This window comes from Oryctolagus cuniculus, chromosome 2 (genome assembly GCF_964237555.1).
Source record: "Oryctolagus cuniculus chromosome 2, mOryCun1.1, whole genome shotgun sequence".
Classification (NCBI taxonomy): Eukaryota; Metazoa; Chordata; class Mammalia; order Lagomorpha; family Leporidae; genus Oryctolagus; species Oryctolagus cuniculus.
The window spans coordinates 193,481,617-193,504,546 of NC_091433.1; the positions used below are offsets into that span (position 1 = coordinate 193,481,617).

Genomic DNA, 22,930 nt, shown 5'->3' on the forward strand with positions numbered 1-22,930 from the left:
TCCAGGAGAAATATTTAGAAAGAGGTGATGTCGGGGCCGGCGCCGTGGCTCACTTGGTTAATCCTCCACCTATAGCGCCGGCATCCCATATGGGCACCAGGTTCTAGTCCCGGTTGCTCCTCTTCCAGTCCAGCTCTCTGCTGTGGCCCAGGAAGGCAGTGGAGGATGGTCCAAGTGCCTGGGCCCTGCACCCGCATGGGAGACTGGGAGGAAGCACCTGGCTCCTGGCTTCGGTCGGTGGTGCAGCACGCCGGCTGTGGCGGCCATTTTTGGGGATGAACCAATGGAAGGAAGACCTTTGTCTCTCTTTCTCACTAATTCTGCCTGTCAAATAAAAAAAAAAAAAAGAGAGAGAAAGAGGTGATATCAGGAATGGCTCCCTGGCAGGTTTCCTTGGTCGTGATGCACAAGGGTGACCCCCCCCCCTTTGACAGTCAGAGTGGACAGTGAGAGAGAGAGACAGAGAGAAAGGTCTTCCTTTGCCATTGGTTCACCCTCCAATGGCCACCATAGCCAGTGCACTGTGGCCGGCGCACCGCGCTGATCCGATGGCAGGAGCCAGGAGCTTCTCCTGGTCTCCCATGGGGTGCAGGGCCCAAGTACTTGGGCCATCCTCCACTGCACTCCCGGGCCACAGCAGAGAGCTGGCCTGGAAGAGGGGCAACTGGGACAGAATCTGGCGCCCTGACCGGGACTAGAACCCGGTGTGCCGGCGCCGCAAGGCGGAGGATTAGCCTATTGAGCCGCGGCGCCGGAAGGGTGACCCTTAACATCTGACTCTCACCATGCACGTAGGACTCAGAGTCTCGGGCTCAGCGTGGAAGCCACGATTGCAAGTGGCCTGACCCCCGCCCTCCCCAGCCCTGCACGCTGCTTCCTGCTGAGGGTGGGGATCTCACTCCTAGTGCACTTGCACCACCACCTCCCTTTGGGTGTCAACGTTGCAGCACACCCTGTCTCCATCTCCCATGTCCACTTGACTGTCTCCTGGCAGGACTGCGCATGGCAACTCCAGGTCACATCTCAGAGTTAGAGCTGTGAACTACTGTGCCAGTATACCATGCATCCTGTGGGCGTCAACAGCGCAGCTTCTCTAAGGAGGCGCCTCTCCTTAGGGGTTGGTGTGTTAGAAGGATGTGCTTAGGATCTTTTTATCAGTCAGCCACCGGAGCAACACCTGGAGGTCCCCTCATGCTGGTCTTCCCCGCGTGCTCCTTACCAACCAGTCAACACGCCTGCCCAGTTCCACGGCCTTCCCATCTCTTGAGTTGCCTCTTGCTTGGATTTCTTAACCAAATCGTCTACGCCTTCTCTGTCCCTAGCGGTCCTATCTCCCATCTGTTTTCCACACGGGGCCGCCGTGGCCCTGCTACAACCCCAGTCTTTCTGACACCTGTTCTGGCAGGAGGTCCTGGACGGATGCCTGCGGCCCTCCTCACAGCTGTGGCTCCCTTGTGCCCCTCTGCACGGGCACAAAAGGGCCTGGTTTTTTTGGCAGAGGGTCATGGGGGTGGCCTTGACCTTTTCTGAATCTTCTAGACTCCCCCCATCTACAGACGCTAGACTCAGGGCACTGCAGGATCAAAGACGGGACACCTGCTGTGCCCGGGACAGGCGGCAGAGCTTTCACTCCTGTTTGTGCAAGGGCCTCGTCTCCCCGACGTTCCCCAGCAGCAGCCAGGAGGCTAGGCTGTTCTCGCTCTGAGCCCTCCGGCCCGCTGCAGAGCTCGGCAGCTGGCTTGCCCACTGCCTTCTCCTCAGGTTCTTGTTCATTTACATGGGTGTCACAGGCAGCCCCGTGCCTGGAACTGGGGGGTGGGGGTGGGGCAGGGTCAATGTCTTTGTTGATTTCCTTACAATCCGACTGCCCCATCAGTCGCCCGTTCTTCTGCGTGTCTTTGTGTCTTCCATAAAGACCAGCTGTGATGGGATTTGTCCCCATCAGTTATCCACCCGCACTGGGCCCGGCAGTGCCTGGAGAGACCTGGCTCCGGTGTAACGGGAACCCTCGATCCGCACCCGGGGATGTGGTTATGCAGTCGGCCGAACCTGCTTGACCTTATTTTCCAGGTACCCAGAAGCACTTGCTTCAGGTGAACTGCTGAGTGCCTGCAGTGCTTTGTTTGGGGACTTTGGGGTCTGCAGGTGCTGGGCTGGGGTCATGGCTGCAGACTATGGACCCGCGTGAGCCTGGGAGTGGGAGCTGTTTCTGAGCATTCCAAAGTCTGTCTTTGGGCGCACACAGCCTCTCTGCAGTCCTGGGCTCCATGCGTGTTTAGCCAGGTGACTTGTGCCAAGTGCTGTGTCACCTTGTACAGTGGGGGTGACGCCTGCAACGCGTGCCAACTGCTTCCGAAATGTTGCTGATACTGAAAAGCGTCAGCTGCTGTTCGGTTGCAGTTGCTACTACCAACTTCTCTGCATCTCAGCCTCCCTGCACAGCATCGAGCGTTCTATCAAAGTTCCATGTAGGGCTGTCAGAGAAAGTGGGGAATCTTCCCAGCCGCAGCTAACCTGCTGCACGTCTTCTGTTGGTGGCACTAGTTATATTTACGGCACTCCCTCATCCATGATCCATCCACCCAGTAACATGACGTGTGTGTGTGTGTGTGTGTGTGTGGGATAGGAAAGGGAAAATGGTGTGTGTGTGAAATGCTATACACCGTAACAGGTCTCCTCTAGTGTTTTGAAAAGTGTGAAGGCTCCTTGATTTCTCAAGTTCAATCCTTTCTGTACGCCATCACAGGTTGGTAATTACATCCTTGGCAATTGGTATTTCCCAGGGATTAATGTTTGGTGCCAGCTTTAATGTTAGAGCCATAATTAGAATATTCATTATGCTAATATGTTCCACCATTCATCTTATGTATATTCATGTATGAGAAGATATGATAATTCTATGTGACTTACTTGGGAGCAGGTAGACGAGTGTATCATGGGAGATATTCTTTTCCGAATCAGCAGAGGGGGAGATTGACATTCACGGAGGGCCCGCAGTGTAGCAAGGCCCGTGTCAGGTGCTGTGAGTACGTGATGTCCCTGCCTCCTCCCCGTCCCGCACTGAAGGGCACATTCCTGCCAACTGCACACTTCGGAAGAGGAACATGGAGTAGGACAGCAAGTGACGCTGCAGGTTCAGCTCGGGTGGACCCCAAAGCTCCTTCCTGTACCGTGTGGTTCAGACGATGGCTTCCCCGGAAGACGGGGTCTGCCCGCTCTCTCAAGCTCCCCTCTGCTCCAGGGGCCTGCGGTGAGTCTAGGCCATCACTCTGGTCCGTCACTCTGCCATAGCCACTGGGAGTTTTCTTTTTTTTTTAATTTTTTTATAATTTTTTTATTTATTTTTTTGACAGGCAGAGTGGACAGTGAGAGAGAGAGACAGAGAGAAAGGTCTTCCTTTGCTGTTGGTTCACCCTCCAATGGCCGCCGCGGCCAGCGCACTGATCCGATGGCAGGAGCCAGGAGCCAGGTGCTTTTCCTGGTCTCCCATGGGGTGCAGGGCCCAAGCACCTGGGCCATCCTCCACTGCACTCCCTGGCCACAGCAGAGAGCTGGCCTGGAAGAGGGGCAACCGGGACAGAATCCGGCACCCCGACCGGGACTAGAACCCGGTGTGCCGGCGCCGCTAGGCGGAGGATTAGCCTAGTGAGCCGCGGCGCCGGCTCCACTGGGAGTTTTCACGAGACAGGTGGACACCAACAGGAAACACCGAGTCGATAAATGTCGCATCCCACCACTTAACTTCTTCGTTATTAATGGAACAGAAACCGTTTAGTTGGTGCAAATCAGAAGCAAGCATCACCACTGTGGCAAACCATTCTCCCAGAAGAATGGGGTTCTCAGCGTTGGCGGTGTTTCAGGCGTTGCTAATAGCCATGGCGTTGCTCCTTCACTGTGGATTTGGGGCAAGAGGGACCACAAGATGGATGACGGGGACCCGGGAGTGGGGGGGTGCTCATCTGGACGTCCACACGGGTGAGCTGGGGCGGTGCAGGCAGCAGTGTCCTGAGGGGGTGGCATCCTCGTGGCAGTTCCGCCACCTGTCTGGGCATCTGTCCCCGACCCGTGCATGAGACCGAGCCACTCCAGACTGCCACTTCCGGTGACAGGAACTCAAGTCACGCCAACACGAGCATCTTTAGGCAGTGAGAACCTGGCAGTCAGCAGCCGGGGCCCCCACGCCGGGTGAGGGCCCCACAGAGGGGAGCCGAGACACAGGAACCGGCGGAAAAAGCCCTCACTGACACAGGAGCTGGCAGGAGCACGCTCTCAGCAGCTGGAGGCACCCATGTACACTGCTGGGACAGCCATGAGGGCGTCCCACCAGGGAGAGAGGAGAGGATGACGCGGCTGGCGCCAGGACGCAGAACTGGCAGCAGGAAGGGGCCGACAGCCACTGGTGCCCCAAACTCAAAAACGTCTGGTTAGGTTTCCCAGTCCTGTGCTATTCATACTCGCAAGCCTCTGCTTTGTAGGCCAAAGTCACGCACGCACAGAGGGAACTCAGAGCAGGGAACTGCCCGTCCCGCAGGCTGGACCTGTGTGGAAGAAGGAAGAATCTGGAACCAAAGGAAGCAGGCACTTGGGCCATCCTCCACTGCACTCCCGGGCCACAGCAGAGAGCTGGCCTGGAAGAGGGGCAACCGGGACAGAATCCGGCGCCCCTACCTGGACTAGAACCCGGTGTGCCGGCGCCGCAGGCGGAGGATTAGCCTAGTGAGCCACGGTGCTGGCCTACTGAGAACATTTTTGCTCTATGTTTAAGGGTTCCAGAACCATCCATCCCTCCAGTGCCCTCCATCCTGGGGACATGGTGCCCCAGCCATCACCCCTTCATGGTGAGAACAACTCTCTTCCGGACTGGACGGTTTGACTGACCCTGGCTTCCAATTCTAGGAGAAATAAAGTCTAAAAAGTACCCTTGGTTCTAAGATTGCTTCTGCTTTCTGTGGCCAAAAAAGTGGGGGGTTTTCCATATGCCAGCGTTTTTGAAGTAAGTGTTCCATTTTGTGTTTTGCATCTGGCTGAGCCCCCCGGGTGATGTGTTAATGATGTTTTATGCTGGGGGTGTGGGTGTGTCTGAAGTTGACTGCTGCCACAGCCTCAGCCAGAGTGTCAACGTGAAGATAAAATGTTCATAAAGATGATTCCCAGGCAAAGAAAATGACCGTTCTGTTGTGAGACTATTTTCGGACAATTCAGAATGAGCGACTGGCAGAAATGGTTGAAAGCTACGCCGGGCGGGGAACAAAGCCCCTGTCTCCAACCTCACTTGGAGGCACGTGAACCGTCAATATTTAGCATGATTACATGCACGTATTTAATAAAAACACAAAGTTTTATTTTAAAGGATTTCTGGGCTTGGTGTGCCTGATGTCAACAAATGTTAGTGTGTATGGTTTACCTTTCCGAGTGAGGGTTCAGCAGTGGGCATTGAGCGAGATCTGCACACCCACACGCTGCAGATGGTTTCGTTTTGTAAGAGATGAAACTGCATTTGGTGGAACTGATTAAATATAAAAACACCGCCATCTGCCATTTATTCTGATATAAAGTGGTTTGGGCAGATGCTGCCATCTTTGGACATGATTGATTCATCCCTGACACGGGAGACGCTCGGAGCGCTGCAGCTGCCCGCCGCCCAGCGTGGGTTTGTGAAGCTCACGCCAGGCCAGTCCGGGGCTTCCGTCTGGACGGAGCAGGTGAACGGAGACCGCGCCCGTGGCAAGAGGCCAGGGATGGCTGAGCACCCGACTCTCCTCTCCCATGCCGCACCTCTCCTGTCTCTTTACTGGGAGGATGTTTTATAGAGAGGCGGCGTTCTGTGAATGGCCTGGTACTCCCGAGACAGGATAGCGGGCGGGTGCTGTTTTCAGATAATACTGAGTCTGTTTGGGTGCTGACGGGTTTCAAACCCTCCACACTGGTGCTACTGCTGGGTCGAAGATAGATCACGTCTCCAAGTGGACGAGAGGGTTTCATTAAAAATCCATGTGTGCAGAGAAGCCCAACCCAGGTTGGGGCAGGCTTAGACACAGCCGCATGGGCACCACGTCAGCATCTGTGGGTGTGGGAGTGCCCTGTGCGGAGTGGCAATAAGTGCTGTCTTGTACGTGGGAACATTTTCCTGACAACATTTTGCAGGACCTGAATAATTTCCGGACGAGCATGTAGGGGCCAAGACGCTTACCTGGTAACTCTCTTTATGAACTGTCTTTCCACTGATGACGTGATTGTCAGATGTCCAAGGAGTTTTTTCTCTCCTAGAGTATTCGAGTCAGAGGTGACCCTGGGCTTTCCCATTTTGAAATTGTGAATTCTTTGTGAATCACGAGGCAGAATGACTTGATGCCATGATTTAATGATGCTGTTTTTAATTAAATGCGGCAAAACCGTGACTCTCACAGTGCACGTGTGTGGTGCTGGTGTGCGTTCATTCATGTGTCGTTGTGTTTGTCCAGCTGTGCTGTTCATAGAAAGTTCTGTGTTTTTTTTTCTTTAAAGATTTATTTACTTATTTGAGAGGCAGAATTACAGGCAGAGAGGTCTTCCATCCGCTGGTTCACTCCCCAGAGGCCACAATGGCCAGAGCTGCACTGATCCAAAACCAGGAGCCAGGAGCCTCCTCCAGGTCACCCACATGGATGCAGGGGCCCAAGCTCTTGGGCCATCTTCCACTGCCTTCCCAGGCCACAGGAGAGAGCTGGATCGGAAGTTGGGCAGCCAGGACTCCAACTGGTGGCCATGTAGGATGCCGGCACCGCAGCAGAGGCTTAGCCTACTGTGCCACGGCGCCGGCCCTGGCAGAATTTTCTTTTCAATCAGAAGTTGCTCCATTACTTTCCTCCTGTTTACCCCACCGATCCCTTTTCACCGCAGTGTCCAGGCAGGAGGGCGGGAGTCCACGGCAGTGTCCAGGCAGGAGGGCGGGAGTCCACGGCAGTGTCCAGGCAGGAGGGCGGGAGTCCATCGCGACTCTGAGAGCATTGCACACTCACTGTGCAGTTCAGGTTCTCGGCATCAGATCCTGTTCCTCGCTCTCTTCCACCCACACCTGGGTGTTTACACTGCTCTTAGACCCTGCCCGTGTCCCCTCCCCACACCGCTCCGTGTCCATCCGTCTTCTGTATCTGCTGTTATTTTGTTTCTTATTCTCCTGGATGATGGGGACACGAGGAGTCGGCTTCTCAGTCGTTGATGGTCTCTTCCCCGCGTCACTGTGCTACTTCGCACCCTTGTCCCCAGGCTGCCTCTCTTGCTCGCCCTTCTTCGTCTCCGTCCCACCTGTCCTCTGTGGCCTTCGCCCTCTGCGATGCTTCCTTCCTGGAGCGTGCTCTTGCTAAGAGCTGGAAGAATCAGAGGAGAATGATGGATGCTGTTGTGGCTGACTTCCGCCCACCCAACCACACCCGTCCACGTGTAGAAGCCCTAACCCCTACTATCTGAGAATTTGGTGGCAAGGTCTTTAAAGAGGTTTTAATTTAAAGTGTGAAGATGGCCTTCATCCGTTGTGCCTGGTGTCCTAAGAAGAGAGGGAGTGACGATGTGAGGGGGTGCGCGGAGGGGCTGGCCTTTGCCAAGCCCAGGTCAGTGGCCTGGATGTGCCTCCCCGCCAGGCCGGGGGAGGGGCCTGGCCTGCTGACCTTGATCTTCACACCGCAGCTTTGAGGGGCAGATGCAGAAACTGGCACCCTGCCTCGGCAGTCGCACGGTAGTGAACTTCATGGGCTGCGCAGCTGGCGGGGATGCATGAGGGGCTGCACAGGACGTGAGGGGCTGCACAGGACGTGAGCGTTGCGAGGCGCGGTTCATCAGGTGGGCAACTTTGAGAAGCTGCTGCTGCTGCATTTTCCGGGTGGTCCTAGTGGGTTTGCATTGAGTCCCACCTTCCGCGTGGTTAGTGGTGTGAACCCACGAGAAGGCTGTCAAGAACTTGAAGTGGCACCTGCGCCAGGCGGTAGATCCTCGTGTGAGAAAAGTGGACGGAAAGAGAGTGAAACCCCCTCAGTGGCCACGCAGCTGCAGCCAGACGCCTGTGTGCTCACGTCCGAGGCGGCAGCTCCCCTGCTCAGCCGAGGTTCACACGCAACAGATCAGAAACACGTTCCCGGCAGGTTTGTTTGCTCCAACTTAAGCCACTTATGGAATAAAAGGTGTCTTGTGCAAAGCCGTTCAGCCTGGCCTCAGTCGCTGAGAGGTCGTTTGTAGCACTGGGCTCTCTGATGGACTCCTCCGAGTCCGCTGGCTGTGGGGCCCACCAGGGGGGCCTCGATCCTCGCTGAAGCAGAGCAGCCGCCCTTGAAGTCCAAGAGGAGAATCGAGCCAGCTGCTAATTCCTGCCGGGGGAAGGGTCTTTCAACCCAAGTTAAACAGATCAGGCCCTCGACACAGGTGGCCTGGTGTGCTGAGACCCCCAGGGAGGCTTGGGCATCACCTACAGGCAGGACCCTCAGGTCTCTGAGCTGCAGGCAGAAGCCAGGCCTGCTGGGAAACTCCTGCCCCAGCCGCATTCTGGCGCTTTCCCGCCGTGCCCTGCTCCCTGGGGGTCCTGCAGGCCCTCGCGCTGCCTAATTTGGGCCCTTTCCCCTGCGATATTGATTTTTCCCCTGCAAGCAGATTTCTCCTGCCATATGCTTGTTTAGTCCTAATTGTGGCGCGCGAGCGTCTTGCCTGCTCGGTGGCCAGGTCCCCGGAGGCTCCCCGCAGCTGAGCGCCGCGTGACCCGTGAAACCGTGTCAGCCTCATCGGGCAGCTCCTGATTAAAAGCAGCACAGGTCCAGATTGGGTTTTTGTGCCTTTGATGGGAAGCCACGCTGTTCGACTGCTCCCAGGTGACACCAGGCTCACGCATGCGCCAGGGGAAGGTTTCACTGTGGTCTGGACATGTCCCTCCAAAATCACACCGAACCTTAAGCCCCAGCCCGGCCATAAGGAGGGGCGGGGCCCTTGGGAGGTGAGTGAATGTGGACCCCCACCCTTGGGAAGGCACGGATGCCTCTGAAAAGGGCTTTAGGGGGCTGCAGGTGCCATTTTTAAAAAAACGTTACCTACTTATTTGAAAGGAAGAGTGAGAGATCTCTCACCCACTGATTGATCCCCATGTCACTGCGGTAGCTTCCAGGCCAGATAGAGCCAGGAGCCAGGAATGGCACCCAGGTCTCCCACGGGGTGGCAGGAGCCCAGGTCCTTGGGCCACCATCTTCTGCCTCCCAGTCGCTTCAGCAAGGAGCAGGGTGGGAAACAGAGCAGCCAGGACTCTGGCCAGACCCTCTTGATGTGGGACGTGGGTGTCCACGCGGGGGCTTGCCTCCGTCTCTGCGTCTTTTCCCTCTGTCCTCTGCCTCTCCGTCACGTGAGGATGTAACAAGAGGTACTGTGGAGGAAGCGGCCCTCTGCAGACAGCAGACCTGCTGGTGTCTTGGCCTTGGCCTTCCGAGCCTCTGAAACAAAGAGAAATGACTTTTTGTGATTTGTGAATTACAGAAGTGGCGAGTCGGCTCCGTCGCATGGTTTTATAAATTTAGCTTCCCTGAGTGCTAGACCCCAATTAAAGTGTCAGTGAAAGCAGAAGAAGGAATGCCCAGTGTTAGGGATGCTAATTTTCATTTTTATTCTTTTTTTTTTTTTTTTTTGACAGGCAGAGTTAGTGAGAGAGAGAGAGAGACAGAGAGGTCTTCCTTCCGGTGGTTCACCCCCCAAATGCCGCTATGGCTGGCATTGCGCCGATCTGAAGCCAGGAGCCAGGTGCTTCTCCTGGTCTCCCATGCGGATGCAGGGCCCCAGCCTTTGGGCCATCCTCCACTACACTCCCGCAGAGAGCTGGACTGGAAGAGGAGCAACTGGGACAGAACCGGCGCCCTGACCGGGACTAGAACCCGGTGTGCCGGCGCCGCAGGTGGAGGATTAACCTATTGAGCCACGGCGCCAGCCTATTAATTTGTTTTTTTAATGATTTATTTATTCAAAAGGCAGAGTGATGGGGTTGGGGTGAAACAGAGAGAGAGAGAGAGAGAGAGAGAGAGAGAGGTAGACAGAAATCTTCTACCAACTGATTCACTGGCGAAGTGGTGGCAACAGCCAGGGGTGGGCCAGGCCAATGCCAGGAGTCAGGAGCTGCATCCAAGTCTCCCACATGCTTGGCAGGGGCCCAAGCACCGGGGCCCTTCTCCACTGCCTTCCCGGCACGTTACCAGGCACTGCATAGGAAGCAGGGCAGCTGGGACTCGTAACGGCAAGTCCCCTGTTGGGTGCCAGTGTGGCAGGCAGTGGCTTAACCCGGAGTGCCACAAGGCCAGCCCTGGGGCTGCTAGTTTTGACATTGCCCATCAACAGGTGTAGGATTTCTCAGGCCTCGCAAGATGACAAGGTGTTGACAGCCCTCGTCAGTTGGTCCTTTGGGGACAGCCAAGGCACGCTGCTTTCGGGTTGCCCCTTGTCAGTGGAGAGCCTGGCTCCCACCTGCTCAACTCCCCCGCCTGAGTGGAAGGCAAAGGAGGAGGAGGAGGTGGGGCCGGGCCGGCCCCAGGGCTGCGTGCCTGCGGGGGGGCGGGGGGATGATGCACCTGTGCAGTGGGGCTGCAGCCCCCTGGTTCTGGGAGACCTGAGGCTTTTTCATGGTCCGGTCAGTGCCCACTGTGAGGGGCTGGCCTCCGCAGAGCACGCTCGGCCTCCTGCGCTCCCTGCCTGGTTCCTCACCCGGCCCGAGGGGCCGACCCCAGGCTGGGAGTTCAGATCTGGCGTGCCACTAGCTTAGAGCGAGGGGCTGGCATTTAGTTGTGGTTTTAGTTCGCAGATAGTCACACCTCGGGGATTTTCAGTTCTCTGCTCGGGCTCTCTGCTCCCTGTGCACCTGACGAGCTGAGCTCCTACTCACACCTGCAAGCAACCCTCAACTGGGAGTGCTCTGTGTGTGCATGTGTGTGACAGTGTTGTGTGTGTGCATGTGCTCTGTGAGTGTGCCTGTGCTGTGTGTGACAGTGTTGTGTGTGTGTGTGCCCTGAGTGTGCATGTCTGTGTGTGACAGTGTTGTGTGTGTGTGTGCCCTGTGAGTGTGCATGTCTGTGTGTGACAGTGTTGTGTGTGTGCGTGTGCCCTGTGAGTGTGCATGTGCTGTGTGTGACAGTGTTGTGTGTGTGCGTGTGCCCTGTGAGTTTGCATGTGCTGTGTGTGACAGTGTTGTGTGTGTGCATGTGCTCTGTGAGAGTGTGCATGTGCTATGTGTGAGTGTTGTGTGCATGTGCCCTGTGAGTGTGTGCATGTCTGTGTGTGACAGTGTTGTGTGTGTGTGTGCCCTGTGAGTCTGCATGTGCTGTGTGTGACAGTGTTGTGTGTGTGTGTGCCCTGTGAGTGTGCATGTGCTGTGTGTGAAAGTGTTGTGTGTGTGCATGTGCCCTGAGTGTGCATGTCTGTGTGTGACAGTGTTGTGTGTGTGTGTGTGCCCTGTGAGTGTGCATGTGCTGTGTGTGACAGTGTTGTGTGTGTGCATGTGCCCTGAGTGTGCATGTGCTGTGTGTGACAGTGTTGTGTGTGTGCATGTGCCCTGAGTGTGCATGTCTGTGTGTGACAGTGTTGTGTGCATGTGCCCTGTGAGAGTGTGCATGTCTGTGTGTGACAGTGTTGTGTGTGTGTGTGCCCTGTGAGTGTGCATGTGCTGTGTGTGACAGTGTTGTGTGTGTGCATGTGCCCTGAGTGTGCATGTGCTGTGTGTGACAGTGTTGTGTGTGTGCATGTGCCCTGAGTGTGCATGTCTGTGTGTGACAGTGTTGTGTGCATGTGCCCTGTGAGAGTGTGCATGTGCTGTGTGTGACAGTGTTGTGTGTGTGCGTGTGCCCTGTGAGTGTGCATGTGCTGTGTGTGACAGTGTTGTGTGTGTGCATGTGCCCTGAGTGTGCATGTGCTGTGTGTGACAGTATTGTGTGTGTGCATGTGCCCTGAGTGTGCATGTCTGTGTGTGACAGTGTTGTGTGCATGTGCCCTGTGAGAGTGTGCATGTGCTATGTGTGACAGTGTTGTGTGTGTGCGTGTGCCCTGTGAGTGTGCATGTGCTGTGTGTGACAGTGTTGTGTGTGTGCCCTGAGTGTGCATGTCTGTGTGTGACAGTGTTGTGTGTGTGCATGTGCCCTGTGAGTGTGCATGTGCTATGTGTGACAGTGTTGTGTGTGTGTGTGCCCTGTGAGTGTGCATGTGCTGTGTGTGACAGTGTTGTGTGGATGTGTGTGTTTGCATGCTGTGAGTTATGTATGTGTATACATGTGTATGTGTGTGTGCTGTGTCTCTGTGTGTGTTGTGTGTATATGTGTGCATATGTATATGTTGTATGTGAGTTGTGTATGTAAATACTGTGTGTGTTGTCTGTATATGTGTGAGTGCTGTGTGTATGTGTGTTGTGTGTGTGTGTGCTGTGTGTGTATGTGTGAGTGCTGTGTGGATGCGTGTGTTGTGTATGTGTGTACTGTGTATGTGTGTGTGCTGTGTGTGTATGTGAGTGCTGTGTGGATGCGTGTGTTGTGTATTGTGTACTGTGTATCTGTGTGTGTATGTGTATCTGTGTGTGTATGTGTGAGTGCTGTGTGGATGCGTGTGTTGTGGATGTGTGTTGTGTATTGTGTACTGTGTGTGTGTATATATGTGAGTGCTGTGTGGATGCGTGTGTTGTGTATTGTGTACTGTGTGTGTGTGTGCTGTGTGTGTATGTGTGTGCTGTGTGGATGTGTGTATTGTATATGTATATACTGTGTATGTGTGTGTGTGCTGTGTGTATATGTGAATGCTGTGTGGATGCGTGCGTTGTGTATTGTGTACTGTGTATGTGTGTGTATATGTGAGTGCTGTGTGGATGCGTGCATTGTGTATTGTGTACTGTGTATCTGTGTGTGTATGTGAGTGCTGTGTGGATGCGTGTGTTGTGTATTGTGTACTGTGTATGTGTATGTGTTGTGTATGTGTATACTGTGTGCTGTGTGTGTTTGTGTGTGCTGTGTGGATGCGTGTGTTGTGTATGTGTATACTGTGTATGTGTGTGTGCTGTGTGTGCATATGTGAGTGCTGTGTGGATGCATGTGTTGTGTATTGTGTACTGTGTATGTGTTGTGTATGTGTATACTGTGTGCTGTGTGTGTATGTGAGTGCTGTGTGGATGCGTGTGTTGTGTATTGTGTACTGTGTATCTGTGTGTGTATGTGTGAGTGCTGTGTGGATACGTGTGTTGTGTATGTGTATACTGTGTATGTGTGTGTGCTGTGTGTGTATGTGAGTGCTGTGTGGATGTGTGTGTTGTGTATTGTGTACTGTGTGTGTGTGTGTGTGAGAGACAGAGAGGGCGTGTACATCTTCACGTCATATGTGGACTTGATCCACCATGGCAGCTTCTGGGTGGTCTCCCTTTCTGTCCACTCTTGGTGACTTTGTGGCCTGGATCAGTCCAGGCTTAGTCCTCGTTTCTAGACTGCGCTGTGACGCTGGGCGTTGCCCACCCGCCATATCGTGCACGTGTCAGAGTCACCGGCTGGAGTGCGGGGTGTCTGAGTGCCGGGGCGGCATCCTCGCCCTGCGCCGTGGCCGCTCCTTCTCCTGCTCAGCTGTGGCCCAGGGCCTTTGCACGGAGCTGGGACAGCTCGTTCTTCGGTTCGTCAAACCTTGTGGGCTGCCTTGACTGTTTTCTGTGAAGCCATTTTTTTTTTTTCTGATGTGACCAAGTTTTTAAGTGGCCCATCATATGAATTCTTGGAAACGAAAGCCTATTCAGGTGGGATGTAAAAATTGCCAAGATTTTAAGGTGAGAGCGAGAATTGAAGGGAAGTAGATCTGAGTGACGACAGGGGAGGCGGGTGGGTGGAGTTCCTGAGGGCTGAGCTCGGGTGGTCTGCACGTTTGTGCCGCTGGGCTCTTCCTGGGGCGGGAGGGTCCGAGGCCCCACTCGGGCGATGCTGTGGAGGCACCCACATCAGTCAGCACACAGGTGCGGCTGCTGCGTGGGTCTCAGTGGGGACAGGGACAACGAAACCTGTGCCCGCATCTGAGGAACTTGGGCGGAGGAAATACACACAAAGTAAAACGCCCGCCAAGTCTCTGGGTCAGCGGTGGAGACTGGTGAAGCAGGGCCTAGTGAAATGCATCAATTAAATCCTCTTCCTGTTCTTTAAAATGATGGCAGTGATCTACGTTTATTGAAATGGGAGAAACATGTTTAATGTTGCTAAGTAAAAAAAATGCTGATCGTGAGCTTGCCGGTATAGATATATTGTGGGGTCAAATTTGCATATGTATGTATGTAAGCCCCACAAATATATTTATTTATTTGATATATATGCATTTATGCATAGGAAAACCCTGGACATTTACCTACAACAGGGTATTAGTGATGACTATCCCATAGGGGAAGAAATATGGGTTAATTTCTTCTTTGTATTTTGTTTCTTATGATTTTTTAAAGCATGATTTTGCTGGTTTATTATATAGAAAAAGTAACCGTAGAGTTGTTGGTTTTAGTTGCTGGGCCTGGGCTTACTTCCCGGATCTGAAATCCCTGCCCCCAGAGCTGGGAACTCAGGCTCCAGGGCCACAGCAGCCACTGGAGTTCCGAGTCCCGTGTGGGTCCCTGGAGCCCTGACTTTATTCCTGAGTCGTGGATGTTTTCTGGCTGCTTCCTGTCTTGAGCCCTTGCCTGGCCGTCTGCCAGCATCCCAGCTCTTCCCGTCCCTCCTCGTCTTTGTGGGGCTGCCCTGGATTGGCAGGTGGCCTCACGCCCCAGCTGTGGTCACAGGAGCTCTGCCACCTGTTCACGTGTGTTCCACAGAGCTGTTCTCTGGGAGCTGTCATCTAGTGAGACGGTGACCTCATTGCCCACCTGCCATCTGCTTGGGTCTGGGCTGTGTCCATCAGAGTGGGCTGCCTCTCAGTCCGACAGTCCCAGCCCCTTGTCCCATGTGCCCGCCCATGCTGTGGGTCTCATTCCTGCTCAGGCCCACCCTAGCCTGTCCACAGCTGTGCCCATTCTCAGCTCCGAGTGCTGGAGAGCCCAGCCCCTGGGAGGCTGGACAGGTGTGTGTGTGCAGCTATCAAATAACCTGGGTGAGTGGGAGCTCTGTGAGAGCAGGGGAAAGGCTGGGCACTGGCGGTCATGTGGGAGAATTGTTAGAACCATTGCTTTGGATCTTACTGAGAATTTGCTGGGAGTATTACCAGCTGTGATGTGGGTGCTGCAGGGGTCCCGGCTCCCCCTCCCTGTCTTTCCTCTCCATCCCCTGTGGGGCCTGGAAATGGAAGAAGTGCCCTCAATGACTGTGACCTCCTGGGAGGGTTTGTCTCTGAACAGGAGGATCTGGGACCCACCCAGCCTTGGCGTGAGCCAGGCTGATAGCAAGCAGGCTTTTCCAGCCTGGCTCCTCCCACCAGCTCCGCGTCATTCCACGCGGAACGTCACCCACTCTGCTGTTCCCTGAGCTGGCCTCAAACCTCAGGCCTCGCTCCGAGCACCTGCAGCCCGCGAGCTCTGCTCCTCTCTCTGCGGTCTCTTCTCCCCATCCTGTCTTTACCCTGCCGCCTTCACAGCATCGGTCCATCTTACGGTCTGTGCACCTTACCGATCCAGGTGTGGCCGCCTAGAAGGGGTGGGACTATCAGGAGGCGACTGGGCCAGGGGGGCTCCTCTGTGAGGAGTGGGTGGGCGGCCCTTGTGAAGGGCTCTGCGCTTACCCTTCCGCCTTCTGCCATGCGAGAACGCAAAGTGCCCTGTGTCCGCTGCTCGCGACGGCAGCTCAGCAGACTAAGACAGTCCCCATGTCCAGGGGTGGTGAGATGCGGGTGCAGGGGACACAGCTCAGCCTTTAGGAGTGTACCCTCTGGCCTCTAAGAATCGCTGTCTTTCTCACCGGCAAGGCGTGTCTGTCCCCATTGCACGGGTGCACACATCAGAAGGCGCTCGCTCCCCCGGGGTCTCTGACATGGGCTGAGGGCGCGTGCAAGGCTTCCACATCCTGTGCTGGTTCGATCCTTCACGGTGCCAGGTAGGAAAGCCAGGTCCAGTGCAGACAGAAACAACGCTAAAGAAGCAAACTTACTGTGTTTACAATACAGAAGCAAGGCTCGGGGGCTCTAGTGGGAGGTCAAAGGTCACAGGGCTGGCGAGGGGAGGAATGGGCCAGGACGCAGCCCCCGAGAAGTGTCGTCTCCTTCCATTCTGTGATTCTGCGACACTAACTGGTCTGCGTCCTGCCTGGCAGGGACTGATTTGTTGATGTGTGGCCTCAGAACGAGCGTGTTTTCTCAGACGGGCTGTGCGAGGTGCCGTGTGCATGGTGGTGCCGTGTGCATTGGCTCTGCGGGCCAGCTTCTGCCCAGGAGTCACTGGAGTACCTTGTCGTTGGTCTAACCGTTGGGCATTTCATTTCAGGACCCCAGGTACTGAGAGCAGGTGGAAACTCACTCATGCTGCTGTCGGAGGGGACAGAAGGGGCTCTCCCAACGTGGGAGCACCTGGGATGTGCCTGCTCACTCCTTGTGGGTCCCACTGGGCGGGGCACGGCTCCAGCTCTCCCAGTGCAGCGACTGCTTTCCCACTGCCACGGCTGAATGTCCTGATGAAGACCATGTGATCTAACAGCTGTTCCGACGCTGTGGCGTGTTCTAAACAACATGCCGTGTCCAGTTCCACTCGGGTCTGACCTGGGCAGGGACAGGTGCAACACCTCTATCTGTTGGACGCTGCCTGCTGCCGCTCCCCTTTCTGTGAGCTTTCCCTCACGCTAAGAGGGATGTAGTAGGGCTGATCTAAGGAGGCTGGGGGATTCCACGCCTACAGGTGAGGAAGCAGTCCCTGTGGGCAGGTGTCGGGGGAGTGAGCCAACCTGGCCAGGGCAGCAGAGGAGCCAGAGTGACCGGGCGTCACTCAGTGGGTGTCTGGGAACGTGCTGTGGGTGGGGCTGAGGCAGTTGAGTTCAGCTGATAGAAACACTGGAGGATCAATTTTGCTTTCTCTTCCTAGAGACAAGGCTGTCACCTGAAGTGACCACCACAGCAGCATTTGTCCTTGCTTCCGAAGACCATGTACTTAAGGGTTTGGCGATCAAGCCCTGGCAAGTCAGCTCAGCCAGCGCCGGGGTAGACAGAGCACCCAGAGAGGAGTTGCGAGCGCACGAGTCCCTGCCTCCCAGTGTAATTCTGCAGATGCGCTCGGCTTCCACAGCCAGTGATCAATAATTCATTTGGCTGGTGACTGCCGAGGGCATGATTTAATATGTCCAGCTAAATTATGCCCCCCTAGGACACTCGTGCATACCAGTGGAAAAAAATTACAGGCACTGCAGTGCCGCCCCTACTTGAAGCAGGCCTGCGTGCAGGCCTTGATGTGCGGTTTGGAGAAAAACAGCAGCAAAAAGTGGCCTTGTGATCCAGTCCTGGCCGCAGTGTGGAGAAATCCACGTGAATCTGGGACTGCGGGGCGGGGGTGGGGCTTCATGGATGCCGCCAGCCCCATCGGAGCAGCTGGCATTGGTGTCTGCTCTTGGTCTCCCAACACCGTGCTCATCACCGCAAGGCCTAAGGCCACCGAACCCCGGAGGACCACAGTTGTCTAGAGGTGTCCCGGGTAAGCGCCATGATTCTTGCAGGCCCCTCCCCCCACCCAGTCTCGGTCTCTGCTTATTCCCCCGCCAAGTTTTTTGGCCTCTGCTGGCCTGGAGGAGGTGAGCGACACTGGGTAAGCTGGCAGAGGTGTTCAGGCCCATGCTTGAGGCCACCTTGACCGTGTGTCTGTTGTGTGACATCAGCGTATCACAGGCCTGGTTTCTGTTTGAAAAAGGGGAATCGGCATTCGGCAGCTTCTGCATGAGGCTAAGTTGTACACTTTTTGAAAAGAGCCGAGTGACAATCCGCCCCCTTTGTTTTCGCTGTGGCTTCATGCTGGGGCCATGCCGGACACCGAGGCCTCGTGTTGGAATCTCCCTTCTCCGTGGCCGTGCCCCTGGAAAGAGCAGTTAGCACAGCGTGGAGCAGCAGTGCGGGCTGGGGGTCGGGCTCCTTGGGTTCAAGCTGCGGCTCCATTGCTCACGGCCTGCGTGATCTTGGCCATCACTTCCCCTGTCCGAGCGTGAGCTTGCACATCTGTGGAATGGGCGTAATGCTATCGTCCTACCACTCCCGTAGGGAAGAGCAAGCGAGCTCCGGTGCAGTTTCCTTCTCAGGCAGGCTCGGTGAGGCTCGGTGTCGCTCCTGCCAAAGCACTTGCTAGCAGTGTGTGCTTATCGTTGTAATTACGATTGCTCCCCAGTCTTCCTGTCTCTCTATCCCAGCCAATCACTGGCCACAGCCCTGCTCCACACCTTCTGGGATTTCAGGGCCTGTGTGCCCCCCTGCAGATGGGAACAGATGACAGCCAGGGCGGCCGTAGGGTACACATCACCCACTCCACAGACCCCGAGTCAAATGACCCTTGATCACCATGAAGGCGGCCCGGGGATGCCGTGTCCTGTGGGTCTCAGGACGGTGACCTGACACCTTCTGATCGCTCAGGAGCTGCAGGACGCGGAGATGAGCGCCGTGGGAGGAGTGGGGGAAGGGCTGTGGGCTGGAGCTTAGCGAGGTGGGGGAGAAGAGCCAGCTCAGACAGATGTGCACAGGAACCATCCCCAGGCTGTGTCAGAAATTTGAATTTTGTTTCCACGTCACATGAGACGTTTGATGCCAGGGAGAGACCTGAGCAAGTGTGCTTGTCCAAGGTGAGCTGTTTCACTGTGGACAGCTCGCACGGGAGAGCACGGGGGCTCCAGACAGTTGATGGAAGTGCATATTAGGAGAACGTGTGCATGAACTTCCTAAATTCTTTTGCCCCCGAAATAACATCTTGTAATTCCATTGTCATCCTCTGTCTGGTTTCCTGTTGCTGCTGTCACAGTTGCTGTCGACTTTGCAACATCAGTCACTGCCACAGCACCAACCCATTCTGTCACAGGGTCTGCAGGGCTGGGTGACACCGCGAGCCTGCGTTCCTGCCTCCTGAGCTTCCGTCAGTCTCCTGCATCTCCTGGGCTGTGGCTCTGCCTCCATCTTCAAAATGCATCCCCCGTCCCTGTCCCCTTCCCCGTCCTGCTGACACGTCACCGTCCCTCTCTGTGGCCATGTGGGAACCCAGACAACCCAGAGCAACCCTCAAGGTCAAGATCCTCCATGTAGCCACATCTGCAGGGGCTCCGGCCACGATCACAGGTCCAGAGGTACGGCGTGGACGCTGTTCACTGAGCACAGGGAGCAAGACTGGCAGCAGGACGACCAACTCCTTCCTCCCTCCCTCCCTCCCTCCTCCCTCCCTCCTTCCTCCCTCCCTCCCTCCCTGCCTGCCTCCCTCTGCTAGAGTTAGACAGTGAGAGAGAGAGACAGAGAGAAAGGTCTTCCTTCCGTTGGTTCACCCCCAAAATGGCCACTATGACCGGAGCTATGCCGATCTGAAGCCAGGAGCCAGGTGCTTCTCCTGGTCTCCCATGCGGGTGCAGGGCCCAAGCACTTGGTCCATCCTCCACTGCACTCCCGGGCCACAGCAGAGAGCTGGACTGGAAGAGGAGCAACCGGGACTAGGACAGCGCCCATATGGGATGCCAGCACTGCAGGTGGAGGATTAACCAAGTGAGCCACAGCGCTGGCCCCAAGGACAACCAATTTCAAGACTGTCCGGTGGTCCTGGGCTGCAGCGGGTGGAGTGAGGGCCGTGGACTTGGGAGGCAGCATCCACAGGTGCCACGTGACTGTTGCTGGGAGATGGGGCGGAGGCCTGAGGGCCAAGCCCAGGTGTCCTGCTTGGGTGTGACGGATGCAATAACGACCCAACTCGTTCCGAGTTTCTCCAGCAACCAATGGTGAATAAAAATTCCCAAAGTATCTGGAATTTATAAGGCTTATGACAAGGAGAGAACTCATGATTATAAATTGGTTATCATTGGATAATTATGCACCAATTTTGCCTGAATCATTAATTAGCAAATGAATCAACATCTGCTGATATCATAAACAAGCTATTCTAAATTATCCTTTCAGAAACACCATGCAGTAGGAGGAAAGACCTACGGATGTGAAGATCGGGAAATATTTCTTAGCACTATTTTTCTGTTTCAGGGTATGTTTTAAAAACCGTTTGAGAACTCTCGACTTTCACTCAAAAAACTAAAGGCAAGGCTGAGCTACAGCAAATTAAGTGCTTCAGTTTAAACACTGAAATGTAATCAACTGCTGCATATTCTCTTGCTTCTCCCCCGCCCCAAGATTGATTTATTTATTTGAAAGTCAGAGTCACAGAGAGAAAGGGAGAGAGAGAGAGAAAGAGAGAGAGGTCGGTTTTCCATCTGCTGATTCACTCCCCAAATGACCACAATGGCCAGGACCGGGCCGGGCCGGAGCCAGGAGCTGCACTTGGGTCTCCCCCATGGGTGCAGGAGCCCCAGTGCTAGGACCATCCTCCGCTGCTTTCTCAGGCTCATTAGCAGGGAGCCAGATCAGAAGTGGAGCAGCCGGGCATCAAACTGGCGCCCATACTGGATGCCGATGCTGCAGGCAGTGGCTTTCCCTGCCACCGGACAGCACTGGCCCTGGCTGTGGTTTCTCAGGGCTTCTCCACCTGTCTCCAACAAGGTCGTGGAGCCTTCCTGCACGGCAGGCAGCTCAGGGCTCCCGGAACCAAAGCAGAAGCTTCCAGCTCTCCTTGCCAGAACTACCAAGTAAAACCAGGACGCCCAGCTCCATCTGCGTCTCGGATAGACAGTCACTCTCCAGTGTCTCAGATATGCGTGGGATACACAGGCGCCAGACCACTGGTTTTCTCTGGGAAAGCCGCGTTGAGCTGGGCAGCCATAGCCTGGACTGGCCGGCACGATCCCCTGTGTGTCGAAGCAGGCACAGGTCAGCCCTGCTCCCAGGGGAGGACGAGCGGAGCCCAGCTCTGCCTGGGGAAAGGGTGAAGGCAGTGTGGACTTTGATTCACCACCAGCATTGCAGTTCACCCGGCCTTTGCCGGCTGTGCGTCCACAGTCCCTAAACCCCTCGCAGATAGCCCTGGTGACACGGTGCCGCTGCTGGCCCCAAATCACAGCGGCCTCGACACAGCAGGTGGACTGCGATGCAGGGACGAGCTGGATCCGCCCGTGAGGCCTCCATCACTCAAGGACCTCCTCACTCTCTGAGCGTCTGTTTTCCCCACTTGCTCTGTGGCTGTCACCAGAATTAGCACTTGGGACAGCTACTGGGTGGGTAAACCAAGGCCAGCTAGTGGGCCGTGTCCCCCCCGCCCCCCGCCCCCGGGATTGCTGCCACTGTTGTCAGTATCTCAAGCAGCAGGGATGTGCGATGGGGGCCTGAGGCTTGCTGATGATGCCTCCTGTGGGCTCTGCAAGCTGCTGGTGCTCCAGCTCCTTCACCGCGTCCCGTGTGCCTGGTGGCTGAGCGGACTCAGCACCATAATGGATGCAGCTCTCACACCTGGGCCTTTCGAGGGAAGGCAGGCATCCAGCTACTGGAGTCACCGCCATTGCTTCCAGGGGTTTGCACTGGCACTCCTGGCGTCAGGAGTGCAGCCGGGACTCCATCACAGGTGCTCTGGGACGGGACACGGCTGTCCAAGCCAGCATCGTAGCCGCCAGGTTAAATGCCCGCCCCTTAACTACCTGAGTATTTTAGAACCAGCATCGCTGGCAGTAGGAAGGGAGGATCAGGTGGGACAGTCGCCTCCCGGAAGATCCTGATTTCTCACCCCAACCCAAGCTTCTCCACGCACCTTAAACGGCCGCGATCTTGATGTACCTGTGTTTTGAATGTTCCCGGTGAGTGTGCTGTGTCCGTCGCACTGCTAGTGTTTAGGAGCTGGGTAAAGGCCGTGTTTAAGCACGCAGGTGCATTTCTGTGTGGCTGCAGAGCTCATGTGCGTGCTGCCTGAGACAACACCTGTTCCTTCCCACGCTTGTTCCTTGAGCTCCACATACAGCAAGCAGCCTTCAGACCGTTGGTGGGAGACCTGGAGAAGAATGGCCAGATGTGTGTGGGTCAAACAAACAGGGGTCAAATTGAACATACGCCAACTATGCGACAAAGGACATTTTGAAAAATAAAACTGAATTTTCAGGCTTGTCATAGCCCGTACGCTCAGGTAGACGAAAGCCCCTATGTGAAAGAAAAAGGCCTCGTTTAAGGAAATTAAATGATCCTGTCATTTGTCACAAAGATTAATAGGATTTTAAAATGGAGTGAGCTCCAGCGAAGCTCAGTGAGTCACAGCGGCCTTTCACACTGGCGGTGTTCCTGAGAAGATTATTAATTAACACACCAGAAACTATTTCAATGTAACATCGTGGTGCAGATTTAAACACCCAAATGGAAAATGCTTCTTATTAAGGTTTCTCATCCTTTCTTAAAATTAAAATGCGAAACTAATTAAAACCAAAGGTACTTTAAAAACAGTTTGCTTCCAAACAGATTTTTAATATATGCCAAGCCGAGTATGAGCCTAGAGCTAATTTTTTTTCCTGCTGGAATCAGAAATCTATTAAAAATGGAATTTCTAATGGATGTCCTAGTCGCCTTTCCTCTCTTCCTTGCGACGTGCGTGGCAAAGGCGGGATTTGGAGCCGCGTTGTGTGTGTCTCCAGAGCTCAGCCAAGCTTTGGAAGCACAGTGCTCCTTCCTACCGCCTCGCTGGTGATACTTCCACGGGCTTCCGCCGCCTGCCGTGCCGATTCCTGTTCCTGGCTGTGAAGGTGACGCCCTACGCGTCCTGGCCTCCACCTGTTTTCCCCTTTCCTCTCGCTTAGATGTTCTGTTGTTTGGCGTACGTAAGGTTTCCAGTGGTTTGGACACGCCGAGCTCACTCCTGGCCCCAGGTTCTTGTATGTCTAATTCCTTCTGGAATGTTCTTACTGCAGATTATCACGCAGCCTGCTCCTCACGGTTCTGAGTCCGG

At 55.1% G+C, this 22,930-nt stretch overlaps 1 long non-coding RNA gene across 1 annotated transcript in view; it reads left to right on the forward strand.

Annotated features, from left to right (window-relative positions):
* The window catches only part of LOC108176263 (uncharacterized), a 38,731-nt gene that overhangs the window by 10,960 nt on the left and 4,841 nt on the right, over positions 1-22,930 (forward strand). The window lies entirely within an intron of this gene.